The sequence below is a fragment of the Haliotis rufescens genome, unplaced genomic scaffold (genome assembly GCF_023055435.1).
Source record: "Haliotis rufescens isolate VD_foot unplaced genomic scaffold, xgHalRufe1.0.p SCAF_1, whole genome shotgun sequence".
Taxonomy (NCBI): Eukaryota; Metazoa; Mollusca; class Gastropoda; order Lepetellida; family Haliotidae; genus Haliotis; species Haliotis rufescens.
This window is the reverse complement of record NW_025963779.1, coordinates 84,650,172-84,666,740: the sequence shown is the minus strand read 5'-3', so window position 1 is coordinate 84,666,740 and position 16,569 is coordinate 84,650,172. Positions and strand designations below refer to the sequence as shown.

The 16,569-nt window shown below is 42.0% G+C and overlaps 2 long non-coding RNA genes across 2 annotated transcripts; both read right to left on the bottom strand.

Moving 5' to 3' along the window:
* Window positions 1–121: 121 nt before the first annotated feature.
* Window positions 122–4,616, bottom strand: LOC124136996. Its single transcript, XR_006861464.2, has 5 exons — window positions 4,509–4,616; window positions 4,105–4,305; window positions 2,894–3,879; window positions 2,582–2,707; window positions 122–1,251 (listed from the first exon to the last, which is right to left on the bottom strand). It is a non-coding gene; the product is annotated as an uncharacterized LOC124136996 (long non-coding RNA).
* A 103-nt stretch (window positions 4,617–4,719) lies between these two features.
* LOC124136994 lies at window positions 4,720–10,815 on the bottom strand. Its single transcript, XR_007218162.1, has 6 exons — window positions 10,682–10,815; window positions 9,952–10,149; window positions 8,748–8,983; window positions 5,806–6,446; window positions 5,438–5,520; window positions 4,720–4,847 (listed from the first exon to the last, which is right to left on the bottom strand). It is a non-coding gene; the product is annotated as an uncharacterized LOC124136994 (long non-coding RNA).
* Between the last annotated feature and the right edge of the window lie 5,754 nt (window positions 10,816–16,569).

Here is a 16,569-nt window from a genome sequence, read left to right as displayed (position 1 = left end):
GGAGGAGAGCCTGAAATGATGCATGTCGTACACGTTTAGCACTGGTAAAACCAGTCAGAGCGTGATGCTTACAAATTGGGGTCTGGGATTCGAACCCACGCTCAGGGATCCAGGCACGAGCCGTGGAGCAAATAGTAACCAGGTGACAACTTGTCAACATGATATAGCTTAAGTTTAAAACTTTATTAAAAACAAATTTACAAATGGCATGAGGGAAATCACCACGTAATGACACATTTAAACAGCAACGTGTTCTTACAAGACGTTACAATGAGACAGTGAAAGGAGTACGAAAAATATATAGAAATATATACATCTTTATCATGGGTTTGTGGCTTTTGGCTGCTTTTAGCTGTATATGAAGAATATCAGAATATCAGACACTGTGACATGCTAACAATCAAACCTAACCCTACAAACACTTCAACCACGATGCCGTGCTGTCCCCTCAAGGTAAAACGTTTATACTTATTGAATGTTTGGCTATAGATATGAAATATTTATCGTCATTAATATCACTGGAAATTGCAATGACAAGATCAAATGTGACCCAGATCAACTTTTCGATTGATATTTTGACTTGTTTGTTCAGTTTAATTATGGTTTGATAATCCTGTTTGCACTCATACTCTGAAGACTCTATGCTTGTTTAGAAGGTATCAAATGAATACATCCAGAGCAGCATGGCTCAACCACATCTGTATATATCCATTCTCATGAAAGGCCGAAAGAAAGTTTCCAAATTAAGATGACACATGCAGACAGAATTTGAAGCACGGCGGCAACCTGTGTGTATCCTAAACTATAAACACTAAACTTTTGAATTCCCCGAGTGTCAACACATTCACGTTTGATCTGTACTTATTTGAATTCAGATGTATATATCCAGGGCAGCATGGCTCAACTACACCTGTATATATCCATCCAACTGATAGAGACCAAAATAAATTTCATATGACGGTTTTTGAGTAAGTGGTAATAGGTGACGTTGAAAGACAGTTATAACTGATCTAGGAGAAGGGATTTGAATTGAAGAAAGACTTAGTTAACTGTATCAACTCATATCTGATATGTAGTCAGCATCCTTTGTAACTATGATTATACAGATTGTCGTGTTGTGGTCTTCAGTGTGACAAGCACAGACATTGGAGCAGCATGGCTATGGGGACACTCCAGTCCTTTAGAGTTTACATACATCGTGGAGGACAGAAGCTGGGTCCACACTAGTCCATTGGTATTGGGGGGAAATGCCTGTTGGAGAGAGAGATACATTCGTTTTATATGAACGCAGATGGAAGATGGTTAAACATGCATGTGTATATTCATTTATCATATAATGGGTAGGTTTCTCGGCAGGATAAAGCCAACGGATAAAAACGATATCCGTTTGGGTCATATGCGGATAGTGATGCAATATCAAAGGGTCAAGTTGGGACTACTTTCAGTGTTTATAAACAAACATGGCGTCGCACTTGTCATTCGGCGATCTAGTCAGAATTAACTATCGGGAATCTGGATAAACTACAGGAATAATAATTGCTACAATTATCAAAAGAACAGTCTAAAATACTGAAAATCAGTGTCGAACTGCGACGTAGCTAAGGCATTTCATAAGTTACGTCACAGTTAGACACTGATTTTCAGTATATTAGACTGTTCTTTTGATAATGACAGCAATTATCCCTGTAGTTTATCCAGATTCCCGATGGTTAATTCTGACTCAATCGCCGAATGACATGTTTGTTTATAAACAGTGAAAGTTGTCCTACTTGACCTTTGATATTTGCATTTCTATCCACATATGACCCCAACGGATATGGTTTTTATCCGTTGTAGACTATTGGCGTTGTCCTGCCGAGAAACCTACCCATTATATGATAAATACTATTATCTACGTAGAAGAAAGTATCGTCTACTATCGAATTGTCACACTGTTTTACAACGTATTAAGGTGAGTACAAAATGTACTCCAACTACAAACAAAGAAACAACTATAGGTCATTACTCAAACCTTTAGCGGAGTTATAACATGATGAAAACTGAAGAAATCACTCGAATATGTTGTTTGCCATGATTTCTCAATTACGGAAAGTAGGTTTAGGAGGTAAAACGTGAATATGAAAGCATGAGCATTATGCAAACTATAAAAAAAATATTTCAAACCAATACCCGTCATCATCCAATGAAGCACTGAAGGTACAATTCTGCAGTTTCTGTGTTTTTATTTCAGAGCTGATTGTTTGACAATTTGAAATGATCCGAGAATGTTATACAAATATGGATAGGCCAAATAAACACGCTGCCAAACATTTAATTAGTAATCAGCTAAACATAGAGGTTTGTATAAACTAGTGTCCAACTAGGGTCGCAACTTCACAAGACAATATCACTGTCTGAGTAACGAAACGTATACATTATAATTATATAAAATCGCATACGTAGACGAAAGTGTAATGGTAATGTTCGGAGACTGGCACTAACACGCTTCCATACTGTGGTGAGCCACAGTGACTGCTACAACTGGTATACAATCAATACTACAGACATATAAACTGCAGCGACCGAGCGTTCTGACACTCACCATAGATAAGAGCGGTGACGGTTGCAGTAGACGGGTGTGGTAGACGGGTGTGGTAGACGGATGTGGTAGGCGGGTGCGGTAGACGGGTGTGGTAGGCGGGGCGGTGTACAGCTGCGGCAAGGGTGCCTGCAAAAGTTGAGATTGTGATCAGATGTCATTGCTCACACACAGGAACACAAGCTTAGAACTGAATTGACCAAATGCGTGTTTTGTAAAGGGAAAGATAGGGAGGACGTTTTGAACTTCCTAAGAAAGTTGTTTGGAACAAACTGTCTATAAGTGAGTCTAATCATTTTTAACCATCAAACTTACCTTATCACTTAGTTCTGTTCAACACCCATGGACGTCAGTGGTAGACTGATGCTTCCAACATCCTACCTTACACCGCACATGATTGGGAATATTCTCCTTAAACACATTGTATCATGAATGTCAACCGAAATATTTTGTTGAGGTGACGTTCTAACCAAATGCAATTTGATACGTTCTCGGAAGATACCAGTGAGATATGACACGCTCATTTCAATACGAGTACATACTTCCTGTATTAAAATCTTTCACAACAATCCCCTGACTGAAGACGTTGACCAAATACAATTACCCTAGAAAATGTTTGTGAATACAACCGAGTCATCGTTCAACTAGAAGGTGTTAGCGGGTGTTTCAGGTAGAAATGTGAGCCATGAAATATGAAACACCCCTCAACACCTCAGAGCTGCCGAGTCATCAGGAGGTACACATGGACACCTTCAGGGACTTGTAAGAGGACGATCGTGTCAAAAGCAGGATGTTGTACCAAGTTTTAAACATACAAAACAGATCCTGATAATTCCAACATGTTAAGTTGGCATCTTTGGATCATGCCAGTTGTCAAGATTGATGAAATGCTCTGAATAGTTTATGGATAAGATATATGGATATCGATATACCATAAAACAGATCCTGATAATTCCAACATGTTAAGTTGGCATCTTTGGATCATCCTGGTTATGTGAGTGAGTGAGTATGGTTTTACGCCGCTTTTAGCAATATTCCAGCAATATCACGGCGGGGGACACCAGAAATGGCCTTCACACATTGTACCAATGTCGGGAATCGAACCAGGGTCTTCAGCGTGACGAGCGAACGCTTTAACCACTAGGCTACCCGACCGCCCCTCTGGTTATGAGAAGATTGATGAAATGCTTTGTATAGTGTATGGATAATATATATGGATATAGAGTGTATCAGAGCGTGTCAATTCCTGCACATGAAGTGGTGTAATTGGCGGATGTTGGAGAAGGTAGCTGTCACAACACCTGAAGAAAAACAATATTTTGTTAATTTCAGAATTATTCAATCACTTTAGTAAACAAACATGACGATCAATTCACATACATGTGGCATTTTTTCAAGTTATGTTTAATCGTGGACGGACAAATAATGCAGGAATTGCATGCACTAATATGACAACTGTATCTATATACATTAAGAATTAACTCCTACAGTATAAATGATTCGTTTACAGCTTCAGTTTTACTTACTGCATCTTAGGAGGCAACACCAGATGGCGTGGTCGCTGACCGTGAAGGAGGAATCAGTCAGTGACCGCTGGACTGTTGACGGTGAGACCAATGGCAGCTGGAGGATGAGGCTGAGGTTATTGGAAACTGAGGATGGACGGCAACTACGCCTGGCAACTGTTAAGGTGACTGAGGCTGCGTTCTGGTCAGTCGGAACGAGACCTGAAGTGATGAGGAGATTTTCGTTAACATATATGAAAGAGGCAATTAACAAGCATCAGGATAGGAACAGCTATTACTTGCCATCAATAATCTACCAACAACAACTTTAGAAACTATAACTTAGTTTACGGTGAGACCATGGACATCTGGATATGTTGGCTGGTCTGGATTAGTTTTGTAAGAGAGTCTGACAGGTGATGTACCTGAGGTAGAGGGAAGTTGATGAAGGTGGGGGTGGAGGCAGCTGGCAACTGATGCTGTCAGCTGGCGGCAATTGAAGGTTGAGGCTGGTGGCAACTGAGGCTGGTGGCAGGTGGCTTCTGAGGCTGGTGGCAACTGAGGCTGGTGGCAACTGAGGGTGGTGGCAGGTGGCTTCTGAGGCTGGTGGCAACTGAGGCTGGTGGCAGGTGGCAACTGAGGCTGGCCGCAACTGAGGCTGACGGCAACTGAGGCTGGCCGCAACTGAGGCTGACGGCAACTGAGGCTGGTGGCAACAGAGGCTGGTGGCGACTGTGGCTGGTGGCGACTGAGGATGGTGGCGACTGAGGCTGGACACAAACTTTAGAAAATAAATTAATGTTTAAAAAATGTTATTCTTAATTCAAAGACTCTATTTGTCAACATGTGTTATTGTGATTGGTCTTTACACACTAATATCATATACGTCAGACCTGTTCCTCTTTGACGAGGTGTATTGAATTGGAGTTTCTGGAACATCTAAGGGTGGTAGAGTTACCATTGCATGTGGAAAGGGGAGGGGGTGAATGTTGTAGAACGCCGCAGTCAGCAATATTACACCTAACATTTGACTGACAAGCGAACAGTGGTCGATGGGATTGTAGAATGATCAACGTATGTACAATCAACAACTTTTAGGTACTGGGTTATCTATTCTGCCCTGGGTCACCTCGAGAGCATATAGAAAAACCCTGTTAAATGTGGGTGAGTGGGCGAGGCCAAAACTCGCTAAATGCAATGTCTGTTCCCAATACAGGATATGTATTATCCAAAAATACACTCGCATGATAACCGGTACAATCGAGTGGCGTCAGGGGCCGTTTCCGTTCCTCATTGTGAATATCAAGTATCCAGTTAAATTGCATACATCTAGAGTTCATATACTAGTACTCACCATAGACAAGAGCGGAGGTGTGGTAGACGGGTGTGGTAGACGGGTGTGGTAGATGGTGCGGTGTACAGCTGCGGTAAGGGTGCCTGTACAAGTACAGATTGTGATCAGATGTCAATTCTCACAAACAGGAACACGAATTTAGAACTGAATTGACCAAAGGCGCGTCGAGTCAAGGAATAGATAGGTAGGACGTTTTGTACTTTTTAAGAAAGTTGTTAGGAACAGTCTAAAGAATTTAGAGTTTAATTTACAAACGCGGTGTTCTATACATCTTGGAGTTCTGAATGTCTTAAGAGAGGTGTTTGGAACGGTCTGTGTATAAAGTAAGTTACACGTTTAACCATCAAATACGCACAGTTGAAACTAACCTTGGCACTTAGTTCTGTTCAACAAACATCCATCTTCGTTGTAGACTGATATTGCCAACATCCTACCACAGCACCGCACATGATTAGGAAGAGACGTCTTCAACTCATTGTATCAAGAAAACAAACTGAAATATTTTGTTGAGGTGACGCAACCAGTAAGGTCTGACACGCTCATTTCAATGCTCGTATTAAAATCTTTCACAACAATCCCCTGACTGACGTTGACCAAATACAAATTACCCGAGAAAATGTTTGTGAATACAACCGAGTCATCGTTTAACTAGAAGGTGTTAGCGGGTGTTTCAGGTAGAAAAGTGAGCCATGAAACATGAAACACCCCTCAACACCTCAGAGCTGCCGAGTCATCAGGAGGTACACATGGACACCTTCAGGGACTTGTAAGAGGACGATCGTGTCAAAAGCAGGATGTTGTACCAAGTTTTGGACATACAAAACAGATCTTGATAATTCCAACATGTTAAGTTGGCATCTTTGGATCATGCCAGTTGTCAAGATTGATGAAATGCTCTGAATAGTTTATGGATAAGATATATGGATATCGAGTGTATCAGAGGGTGTCAATTCCTGCACATGAAGCGGCGTAATTGGCAGGTGTTGCAGAAGGTAACATGTCATCACACCTGAAGAAGAAACAATATCTTGTTAATTTCAGAATTATTCAATCACTTCTATAAACACACATGACGATCAGATCACGTTTGTAATGTCGTTCTTGAAGTTGTTTTCAGTGGACGGACAAGTATCGGGAATGTATGCACTAACATAACCACTGTTAAAGTGTACTATAAAGCAGAAAAATCAATCTTGCTTCAAATTGACGGGAAAATGTTTGCTCTAAACAATTAATTCCTAGAGAATAAATGATTCGTTTATAACTATAGTTTAATTTACCGCATTTGAGGATGTAACGCCAGATTAACTTTGTCGCCAATGACAGCTTGTGGCCACCGAGGGTGGAGACCTATCACTGCCTTTTTTCGGATGAACGAAGCCTGGTTAAGATGCCTGATCGAACCCCGGACCTTTCGCTCTCCGGGTGGACGCTCTACCACTAGACCACGGAGGCGGTTATAGTAACAATAACGATGCTAATCATGTATCGATGGTGTTCCTATTGTAGAACGTGAGCGAGTTGGGGTGTATTGTTCATGTATATTAATGCAACATTTGAGAACATGGTTCTAGATTTTGATGTCGCAATTTGAAGCTTGCTGTTGAGACTGGCATATACCATTTACGATGAAAGCTTAAATGAGTCGGATTCCTACTCTGCATTGAGGATCAAGTTCATTGTAAAACAATCAATTAATATCATACAATTGCAATTAGTATTTATATACAGAGTATTAGCATTGCTATTACAAGAAACGTCCGTCTATTGGTGTATGTGTAGAACAAGAAACGTCCGTCTATTGGTGTATGTGTAGAACAAGAAACGACCGTCTATTGGTGTTTGTATAGAACAAGAAACGTCCGTCTATTGGTGTATGTGTAGAACAAGAAACGTCCGTCTATTGGTGTATGTGTAGAACAAGAAACGTCCGTCTATTGGTGTATATGTAGAACAAGAAACGTCCGTCTATTGGTGTATGTGTAGAACAAGAAACGCCCGTCTATTGGTGTATGTGTAGAACAAGAAACGTCCGTCTATTGGTGTATGTGTAGAACAAGAAACGACCGTCTATTGGTGTATGTGTAGAACAAGAAACGTCCGTCTATTGGTGTATGTGTAGAACAAGAAACGACCGTCTATTGGTGTTTGTATAGAACAAGAAACGTCCGTCTATTGATGTATGTGTAGAACAAGAAACGACAGTCTATTGGTGTATGTGTAGAACAAGAAACGTCCGTCTATTGGTGTATGTGTAGAACAAGAAACGTCCGTCTATTGGTGTATGTGTAGAACAAGAAACGACCGTCTATTGGTGTTTGTATAGAACAAGAAACGTCCGTCTATTGGTGTATGTGTAGAACAAGAAACGACCGTCTATTGGTGTATGTGTAGAACAAGAAACGTCCGTCTATTGGTGTATGTGTAGAACAAGAAACGTCCGTCTATTGGTGTATGTGTAGAACAAGAAACGACCGTCTATTGGTGTTTGTATAGAACAAGAAACGTCCGTCATTTGGTGTATGTGTAGAACAAGAAACGACCGTCTATTGGTGTATGTGTAGAACAAGAAACGACCGTCTATTGGTGTATGTGTAGAACAAGAAACGTCCGTCTATTGGTGTATGTGTAGAAACAAGAAACGTCAGTCTATTAGTGTATGTGTAGAACAAGAAACGTCCGTCTATTGGTGTATGTGTAGAACAAGAAACGTCCGTCTATTGGTGTATGTGTAGAACAAGAAACGTCCGTCTATTGGTGTATGTGTAGAACAAGAAACGTCCGTCTATTGGTGTATGTATAGAACAAGAAACGTCCGTCTATTGGTGTATGTGTAGAACAAGAAACGTCCGTCTATTGGTGTATGTGTAGAACAAGAAACGTCCGTCTATTGGTGTATGTATAGAACAAGAAACGTCCGTCTATTGGTGTATGTGTAGAACAAGAAACGTCCGTCTATTGGTGTATGTATAGAACAAGAAACGTCCGTCTATTGGTGTATGTGTAGAACAAGAAACGACCGTCTGTTGGTTCAGTATAGAACAAGAAACGTCCGTCTATTGGTGTATGTGTAGAACAAAAAACGACCGTCTATTGGTGTATGTATAGAACAAGAAACGTCCGTCTATTGGTGTATGTATAGAACAAGAAACGTCCGTCTATTGGTGTATGTATAGAACAAGAAACGTCCGTCTATTGGTGTATGTATAGAACAAGAAACTGATTACAGCGCATTAGGAGTGTTTGTTGTAGTTGCATTAAGGAGGTACGAAAAAGGTACGAAGTCGGTGCAGATGAAACGAAATCTCACCGAAGTCCTTTGCGCCTCATCTAAAACACGCAGCAGAGCATGCTAGGGTTGTTGTTGCTGCAGCTGCTGTTGTTGCTGCTGCTGCTGTTGTTATCGTTGCTGGTCCCGGGCAAGCCTCTGTTGTTCCTCCCTTCTTCGTTGTTGCCGCTGTTACTGCTGTTGTTGTTGCTATTGCCGTAGCATGTTTACGGTCCTCTGTGTCTTTGATCCCTTCTCCTATTGTTGACTACCTGATTCTGAGAGAAAAAATATCCATTGAAGAGATAAAATAATATAAGGTATCTTATAAAGACGAAATAACGGTTTGTTGTAATTATAGATATTTATATAAATTACTGAATAAACTGTACTATATACTGCAGCTATGTGACAATCTGTAAACAGTATTGACAGTCCAGTGATTGACATCATGAGCATCGATCAACACAATTGGGATAGACTATCTAAAAAACTGGCACCTATGGACAGTACAATAACTAGAATATCACCGATTAAAATATAAAACTAGCATACAACCATAAAATGATATCAATATATGTAACAATACAATATAAAAAAGGTCTATACATCGCCAACAACTGAAGGTAGATCACCATGCTAGGGTCTCGTGTGGCTTGAATATTGCTGAGTGTGGCGTTAAACAACAAACAGATCAATGTACAAAATCATGACCATGTGATCGATGTTGTGAGCAACGATCCGATCCTGATCACCCGATCCATTAAGTCATCTAGCCTGATCACCCGATCCACTAAGTCATCTAGCCTGATCACCCGATCCACTAAGTCATCTAGCCTGATCACCCGATCCACTAAGTCATCTAGCCTGATCACCCGATCCACTAAGTCATCTAGCCTGATCACCCGATCCATTAAGTCATCTAGCCTGATCACCCGATCCACTAAGTCGCCCCTTACGAGCAGCATATGTTGCTGTGGGCCATTCTATCCCGGAATCACGAGATGTTTTTGTGGAACATTGTGTTATGCACAGGAGAGTTAAATACGAGGTTTAACTGAAATGCTGAGGGGAGGAAGTAAAAGCTATGGTCAGGAAGCTCAACACTAAGATGAGGTCACTTTGACAATGTCATGGACGATTAATTCAGGCATTTTAGGCTACATGGCAAGAAAGTTATTCAACAAAGATGAATCTTACACTGTCAATGAGAATTAACTACATAGATGCCTCGATATATACTCACAGTTGGAACCGCCTGTGTCGCCAAAGTGCCTAATGGCAGTGCCGTCACTGCCGTCACTGGTGCCGCTGTAGTGGGTGCTGCCGATGCTGCCGATGCTGCCAATGTAGAAGCTGTCGCCGTTGTTGTCGCTGTCGATGTTGCCGTCGCTGTTGCTACCGTTGCTGTCGCCGTTGTCGCCGTTGCTGTCGACGAGAAGCCCTGTAAGGGAAGGAATGTAAGAGTTCACATTATGTACGTGTGTACATGCACGTATACAGACAGTGCACGTGCTCGTTGTGTATATCGTGGCCCCCCAAAAAGTTTTCCATGCCTGTTACCGACCGAACATACCTTGTTTCTTAAGGGAGATTTATATTTAACAATATATGACTACAATAACTAGCTATAACCCTGACAATAAAACAACGCTTAGTCACCAATGTGAGTTTTTAACTGAATGTCAAACCCTTCATTTTGTCCTTAGCTCATGTACATGTAGACTGGAATACGAATTCATGTGCACATCTCTCATTTTCGTAATTTTGAAGTTCCAAGAACTGATTACAATTTATCTAGTAGTTATATAAATAGTCGCAGTTCAGAGACTCGATTACGGCATTGTGCAGACACAAGACGTATCACCAACACTGTAGGTATGGCCTGTGTCAACATCAAGGTGTCGCGCCACCACAAGACTATTATGCTGTTCACATTGGTGTTAAACCTGAATTCATTCTTGTATCTGACTAACATTTGCCTTTACCGCCTGTTCTCCTCCTTCACCCGCCGATTCTCCTCCCTCAGAGCTTGATTTGGGTTTGAGCTTTGTTCACTTTACACAGACATTTGACTCCTCGATATTACAATACCCACTTTTTGTAAGAAAAAGGCACATACCTGTTTTAAGTAAAACAGGGGATTGAGTCCCTCCCTCCCTCCCCCGACAATTAGATGGTTGCTCCCTTAGCCACAGTCAAACCAGCAAGCACGTGCCCAGGGACTATTGGTGTGTTCAGTGACAAGCAACTGAAAGCGTGTAGGTTGATGAATTCTCGTGAAGCTCAAACATATTCCCAAGTCGCAAGCGCCTTGAAACAATGGGAGACGTCACCAACCTCCCGGCCTATCTGACAGTGTTATGCAACGACGCTCTGGGTGGACATGTCGAACATGCTCTCCCCGAGTAACAAGCCTTGCTCCGTCCATAGGACATCAGCCAGACAATGGAAATCAACATCGTGTAAAACATCGGACACACAATGTTTTACCAATAATATTATTATAAGTTGATCATTCTTGATCATTATCCATGTTTCAACGTCCATTGTCCACAAGCTATCGCTGCAATATTCAGTCAGTATTGTTAGAATAGTTGTACTTTTCATGCTTTTCCTTATTGGCGTAGACTTTATTATCACGTTTTACGGATTTCATTAAAGCACATTTTCAGAAATAAACCTGATTGATACAAACTTCTTTATTTGATTTGATAGGGATCCCTACAAGTAAGCACTTTAACTTGCAGGGGGAGGGTAACCTATGGGATAAAACATTCGCTCGACAAGCCTAAGACCGGTTCCATTCCGCCCATTGGTGGACCGCCTCCGTGGAATAGTGGAAGAGCGTCTGTCCGGAGGGCGGAAGGTCGTGGGTTCGATCCCAGGAAGGGTAATACCAAAAGGCGTTACAAGATGGTACTTGTTGTTTCCCTGTCTGGCGCTCAGCATTAAGGGGCTAAAACAAGGACTGGCCGTCTCGGAGTCAGTAAACTGTGTCTGAGTGGGGTATTCATGTTAAAGTGAGGCATGGTACAGTATCTTTTTCATATTTTGATAAGGAAAAAGGGTTTGAATCCGTATTGTTTGTTTTGAGGACGTCTTATTGTCGACATCAGCTACGGCGACACGTGACAGTACGGCGTGAAATATTTTTAAATAATCCTAAAAGCTAAAAATATTAATATGTATATAATGTTGTGTTACAGCGGGTTACCTCTATCAATGTTCCTTTTGAAAGCGATTAGATAAAGCCTTAACGTAAAAATCCATCAGGTAAACTTATATATCCTTGTTCAGGGCTCAGTATTTCCTATAATGCCCGCAAGCGTGTATGTACAACGTGCAAGTGATTGATAAAAATACTGGACCCCGTGAACTTATGAAGAGCCGTGTACATGTATTGTAAGTATCAGCTCGCGACGGAGCTTGGCGCACGAGAACGTGCAGCGTGGAACGTATTCCTCGTGCATCACGCAAGGGCGACCCACACTGTATAAATATAGTCTACAAAGGGTTCTGGTTTATTATCCCCCGCCAACTTTGTTGGGCGGGGGATATAGAAACGGGCTCCGTCCGTCCGTCCGTCCGTCCGTACGTACGAACGCCCGTCCGTACGTACGAACGCCCGTCCGTCCGTCCGTCACGTTTCGTTTCCAGAGCATAACTCAGAAACCGTTAAATGTTTTTTCATGAAACTTTGCAGGTCTGTTAAATACATGCTGAACTGGTGCCTTTTGCTATCTAGACATTTTAGAAAATTTTATTTTTTACGTTTCCATGGCAACAAGATGGACTTAGGTTCTGTGAGGGTAGGGTTCGTTTCCGGAGCCTTAACCTATAAACAGTTCAATATTGTTTCATGAAACTTTGCAGGTCTGTTAAATACATGCTGAACTGGTGCCTTTTGCTATTTAGAAATTTTAGAATTTTTTCATTTTTTACGTTTCTTAGGCAACAAGATGGACTTAGGTTCCAAACTCTTCTGTTTTTTACAATTTCCATGACAAGTTCCACCTCGGTTAAAAAAGGTTAGGGTTTGTTTAGATTTAATTATGTCTTAAATTCTGCAACAGGGGCGGGGGATATAGCCACGTTAGTGGCAAACTCTTGTTTTGCAATTATTTTCCACAAGAGAATGTTTTGTCAAAGTGTAAAAGTAGCCTCGGCTCCATTTTTTTAAAGGAATGGAGAGTTTCTCGGACATTCCCTTCTACAGAGCTTCAACATTGCTGATGTGGAGTTTGGCAATAATCACTCCTTAACACACTTTTATGGGACCCTATTTCAGGCGGAATCTTGGATTCGAACCCGTTATGCTGGCGAACTCTGCACAGTTAGATGCGGCGCTAATAACAAGAACAAAGAACCCCCGTTAATCCAGACCGTAGCGAGATGACATTATCTATACATGTACATGTTCACAACATTTACCGGATTAACGGGGTCCTGACAAATGAGGTTTCGGTGTGAGTCCAGCTGTTGAAGACATTCTGACAATAAGTAGTGATGCTTCCTTCCTGAGGCAGCTGACAATGGTTATAAGTCTATAGAAAGAAAGGGGAGATTGGAGACCTCGGATTTCAGAAAATATTTTAATCATGACGGATTACATTTATCAAGTGCTGTATGACTGGGAGAAGTTCAGGTACACTAAATCTAACCAAGTCTTTTTTATATATATGATCAACACCTGATTTATGACGGCGCCATCTAATCCGTCTGGCGGGATACCACCCTAAGTCAATAATTTCAGGAACTCGAAGTCATTTGGTATAAGTAAGTAAGACAGAAGTACAGTTATGTCACATCGTGTTCATCTTAAGCTGTGGGGGCGGTCGGGTAGCCTAGTGGTTAAAGCGTTCGCTCGTCACGCCGAAGACCCGGGTTCGAATCCCGAAATGGGTACAATGTGTGAAGCCCATTTCTGGTGTCCCCCGCCGTGCTATTGCTGGAGTATTGCTAAAAGCGGCGTAAAACTAAACTCACTCACTCACTCATCTTAAGCTGTGAGGAAACTGTGACTTTCTGCTGAAACCCCGTAGTGCCTATCTGCTGTAGATTTAAGAGGGGTTCGGGGATGTGTGGACCGTCACATCGACTCTACGCCTAAATGAACTGAAGCGTGCACCTGTTGACTGTTGCCTTATGGCGGCCTCCTAGGTCACATGTCTGTCTATAGGGTCTCAACGACTGGGAACAGTTAATTTTACCTCTGGGCTTTAGTGATACCAAATACCAACTGTCAAAAATGATTTTTAAAGTCATCCTTGTGTATAATATTAATTTCCAACAGTATATGTTGGTTTATTGTACCCTAATTTTGCAATAAGTGTTTCGAACTACAAACAGAAACGTAGGCCATTTGAAATGGTATCTATTGTGCGCTAATCGCGAGACGAATAAATATGCAATCTTTCCTGTCCTCGTGTTGAATGAGTGCACACATAGCAAATCAGGTTTGGTCAAAAACGAATCTGTAATTTCTCTGAACTAATTGTAATTAGATATATAACTTTTCTTAGGCATCAAAAGGTGAGGTGAAATGGGGTTTAACGTCGCGTCCAAGATTATCGCACTTATATAGCGACGTGCATGCACGTGTGTGTGTATGGCTGCTTGTACTAGTCCGGACTGATGTCGATTTATAGTGCTAGCTCACTGAGATACCATGTCGCAGTTTAACATGAATACCTCACTCAGACACAGTATACTGACTCCTAGCCAACCAGTCCTTGTTTGAGCCCTTTGACGCCGAGCGCAAGACAGGGTAACAACAAATACCATCTTTTAACGTCTTTTGGTATGACGCGGCTGGGGATCGAACCCCGGACCTTCCGCTCGCCGGGCGGACGCTAGACCACGGAGACGGCCTTAGTCATGAAAAGAGCTACTCTCAATGACATAAAGTATTGTTCTATTTCTCATCATACACTTTTGTTAATATAACCTAACGAATAACGAGCAATTTCTCTTCTGCGCTGATCATTAAATTGACTAGCTCTGCTAGATTGGTTCTCGTAGTTTGATGTTGTAAATCCAAATCCTGGACTGCTGACAAGACCCCCTTGTCAACCTCATGGCTCGTGTGTGCAGTCCTGTGATAAGTCTTTTCTTCGAATGTTTATAGAGGCATTAATGTCAACAGGTTTTCTGTTAAAAAACATTATTTATGAGCATTTCTTTTGTGGTGCTATATAAACGTCTATCGTATAAAAGTCTACAAGTCGATCATTTCTAGAGAGAAATATTGCATACAATTATCGTAACCTCTTAGCAACAAAATCAACTAAGAGACCGGCATTTTGATATTTTGGGGAAGTGGGCTGGGCGTATTGGATATATTTGTTTCAGGGTCTGTATGACAGACAAGGGCGCAGCTTCAAGCAGGCGTTCGACCGCCTCCGTGGTCTAGTGGTAGAGCGTCCGCCCGGAGAGCGGAAGGTCCGGGGTTCGATCCCCGGCCGCGTCATACCAAAAGACGTTAAAAGATGGTACTTGTTGTTACCCTGTCCTGCGCTCAGCATTAAGGGGCTAAAACAAGGACTGGTCGGCTCGGAGTCAGTATACTGTGTCTGAGTGGGATATTCATGTTGAACTGCGGCATGGTATCTCAGTGAGCTTGCACTATAAATCGGCATTAGTCCGGACTAGTACAAGCAGCCACACAAACACGCACACGTGCATGCACGTCGCTATATAAGTGCAATAATCTTGGACGCGACGTTAAACCCCATTTCACCTCACCCCAAGCAGGCGTTCGACAATATGACTGTCTGGATGGCGCAGGTTGTAGTTTGACTGAAGATACTGGAACACTGTATTCTCATACTGTCACCACTACACTGACATATGTAGATTGCTCCCGCTAACTCGAACTCGCGAAGTTTCCTGTCACCTCGGGTGCAAGCCATGACCTCGAATGTCCCGCGGACTTTAAGAGACGACGGCCATGAGGGTTGGACTGTTACAAGGTATGGTCGTACTGGTTGTGTGTCATCAGTGTTCATACAATCAACCTCTGGTTTTTCTTATCCAGACTCGATCACTTTGACCTAACGTGAGATATGAACTGACTCACTGACTCACTGACTCACTGAAATCATTCCAGCAACACCCTGAGTATGGTGACACCGTATTGACTGTAGCAGTGAACGCCTCAGGGTTGATCAGCGCCCTGACTTGGTGACACCGTATTGACTGTAGCAGTGAACGCCTCAGGGTTGATCAGCGCCCTGACTTGGTGACACCGTATGACTGTAGCAGTGAACGCCTCAGGGTTGATCAGCGCCCTGACTATGGTGACACCGTATTGATTGTAGCAGTGAACGCCTCAGGGTTGATCAGCGCCCTTGACTTGTATCAAACTGAGACATTGTCTCTCTGTAATTAGTGACTTGTATCAAACTGAGACATTGTCTCTCTGTAATTAGTGACTTGTTTCAAACTGAGACATTGTCTCTCTGTAATTTGTGAGACATTGTCTCTCTGTAATTAGTGACTTGTATCAAACTGAGACATTGTCTCTCTGTAATTAGTGACTTGTATCAAACTGAGACACTGTCTCTCTGTAATCTGTGACTTGTATCAAACTGAGACATTGTCTCTCTGTAATTTGTGACTTGTGTCACATTTAAATATTGTTTCTTGTAATTCGCGTATTCCTTCATTGCTAGACTAAAACAACTTGAGTTAGCAGACAAATAAAGTGAGTCATAATTGACTGAAAGCCAGGCTGCTCTGACTGCCAAGTTGCTCGTATCTCATCCCCTTTTAATATACAACCAACACAAACCTAAGAGCTGCATGATCAGCGGAGAGCCTCTCCTTTCACGTGTCTGTGACGTTTTATCTAAATCCCTTC